We start from the raw sequence: 3,200 nt of genomic DNA, 5'->3' as shown, positions 1-3,200 counted from the left end.
TGAACAGGCTTGGTAGAGATGGTACTTTTTTGCTAGTAAATCTGTTCCGTCAAATACACCTGGATATTTATGGAGCTCTGCTGCTCTGGGCTTTAACATGTCTCAATTTGTTGTATTTGATAGATTAATGCTTTCATTTTGTTTTGATCGCACTGCACTTTGACTAGTTCCATATACTGGAAGGTCGTGGTGTCAAGTACTTACTTCATCTTTAACCACTACGAACTCCGCTATTGAAATTACAAGCACATATGCGAATATGTTAACAAGTAACAGGGCATTCGGCAAATGCGTCTCGTCATTGTAAGAAGACACGCTCCTGTTACGTTATATCGCACTGTCCTGAAAAGACAGCATTAAATGTAGTGAATGCGCCCACCTGGTGTCACAAACAACATGCAGAATATTTTGCACACAGATAAATCCATGCATATTCTACTCCTATCCATAGCATCAACACAATCGGGATAGGAAAAGCGCGAAATGATATATTTGTATTGCTTCCGAGGTTAATATAGCAATATTTCTACATTCAACATTCGGACTGTGGAAATATGCATGTGATAAGTATAAACATAAAATATTTTCTCTTAGGTTACCCACTAAATTAGTATCGATCTTTGACGATGCAACACTCAGACCCAAATAATTTATAAGTGCTTACTTTAGCCTATGAAACAATGTGGTGGATTGTATATAAAAATACTTTATGTATATTCCTAAAAATTCATCAAAGGAAAGCAAAGTGTTGATGTGGTTTTGTCATTAGAATGAATGTATTTGAGGTGTAATCCATTATGTGTTTTAATACAAAGAAGATATCCCATAAGTCACCCTATAGTATCAGAGTTATTAAACGAGTGTAGTACTTGTTTTGTTCAGAGCCTTTGGCAAGAAACAAGTGAAAATGACTACACGAGTTTAGTATTCATTTCGCTACTTTTAAAGGCTAAAAATTAAGGCAAATATTGTAATTTGTGGGCGTCGTAGAGCGTTCTGGCTTATTTGCATGAATTTATAAATATAGCTATTTTTGAAACCTTCACTATATTCTCAGTTTCGGGGATGCAATAGTGACATATTTACTAATTTTAGAGACAATTCAAATCGTGGCCGTTTCACAATTCGTGAAAAATCTGTGATCCACAAATGCTCGAATACCAAAATAATAATAATAATAATAATAATAATAATAATAATAATAATAATAATAATAATAATAATAATAATAATAATAATAATAATAATAATAATAATAATAATAATAATAATAATAATAATAATTGTACTGCCATGATACATGGGATAAAGAGTAATACGACATGTAAACTTGTTGAGGCACACTTTTAATTGAAAAACTTCTAATGTTCTAAATACATGGCGGTTTTAACAACAAATCTTGTCATTTTCTATTATAATAGCATAATAATAATTGCGGTACAGAAATGATTAATTAGGTACAGAATGATTTTGATTAAATTTGCCGAACTTACATTTAAACATGATTCCAGTCACGAAAATTAATTACAGTGACCTAAATCTGAATTAATCAACAAAATGGGACTTTTAATATTGAAATGACATTTTCGATAAATGCAGCCTAAAAACGTTGACACGATACAACTGTGTTGTTATTACTTTCACATACACAGAATTAATCCCCATAGAATACTTGAATCTTCTTTATATTTGTTTCAAAATTAGAGATATACACAAATAAGTGAAAAAAACAAACATAATATGATTTTTTAATGTGATATTTCATTCTTGCAATAATTTAACGGAAATTTTTGAAATAAATTCCCTCAAAAAATAATGCGATTGATTAGCATTGAATCACCTATTCGGGTGTCTACATAGAGAACAACACCCGCACTACGCTAACGTTAAACCGCGGCATCTACCGGTATGTAGCGCGTAACGCCAGAATGTTGAATTTTATGGCAGTCATGCCTCGTGGTTACCCAAGTTGTTGGCCTAACAGAAACTGAACACACAACTCGATACGCTGGGATGACGTCAGCAAGATATCGATCTACCTAATACTGTTTTGTTCGTTGGATGCTGGGTTACTGAGTGCGCAGATTTTAAGAGTAGAACTTTGTCCGATAAATTTAATTTGATACCATTATGGCAGATATATATTTATTACGTAAAATGGAATGTGGTATACTAGAAAACTGTATGCTTTTGTTGACCAGAAGAATTACACCGTGAAATCGACTGTACTGCAAGCGTTATAAACTTGTAACTGAAAACCCCAAAACACATATATTGTAAACATAGTACTATGCATATAATAATTATTATAACTTTATTGACATTATTCATTTTGAATCGAACATAGACAAACATAAACTGCCAGTTCTGTATGTATGTTGCCCATAATATATATAAATTTTGCTTCGTTATCGACATATCTGAGGTTTTTGCTGATTGAAATAGTTTCATTCTTGCTTCTTTGTATTGTGGACAATCAATCAGAAAGTGAAATTCATCCTCAACTTTATTAGTACGACACTTTTCACACATTCTATCATCCGCTTTTGTTTTTGTCTTGTATGACAAACTTTCTCTATCATTAAATTATTATCACTAATTCTGAGTTTGCATATATATTTTCTATAAAGTGGATTTTTTGTCAAGAACTGATCTGTTTTAAATTCTATCTTGAATTTACTGTATGATCTTAATTTATTATTTTTCTGAATTAATTGCACTCCACAAATCTACATGATAACTGGCTTCTATTTGATCACTTATGTGATGTATGCTTTTCTTGGTCTCTTTCCAATAATTATTAATTTCACTTTCGCCTATTATTTCTTGTATTGATTTTGCCCATTGTGATTGATCAATAATATTACAGAAAATTGCCTCATTTACTAGTTTGTTTCCATTTTTGTTACATATTTTATACCATCATTTTTTTAATGAAAACGGAGATTGGGTGTCTGCCCAATTCCCCATGAACTATATGTATGAGTAGGAGCGTATTACGCAGGAACTGTCCGTTGCCCCGTGGTGGTACCTATACATATTATTATATATACATTTAGTAACACTATGGTCTATTTCTCTTTACAGGACACTATAATCCGTACGTGACGCTGACTATTGGCTACTCGTGCAGTCAATCACGTGACCGGTGTGTAATGACTATCTGTCATAATATATGGATTTTATGCAATTCATCAATA

This window comes from Saccoglossus kowalevskii, chromosome 5, assembly GCF_978046115.1.
Source record: "Saccoglossus kowalevskii chromosome 5, keSacKowa6.1, whole genome shotgun sequence".
Classification (NCBI taxonomy): domain Eukaryota; kingdom Metazoa; phylum Hemichordata; class Enteropneusta; family Harrimaniidae; genus Saccoglossus; species Saccoglossus kowalevskii.
This window is presented reverse-complemented; position numbering follows the sequence as displayed.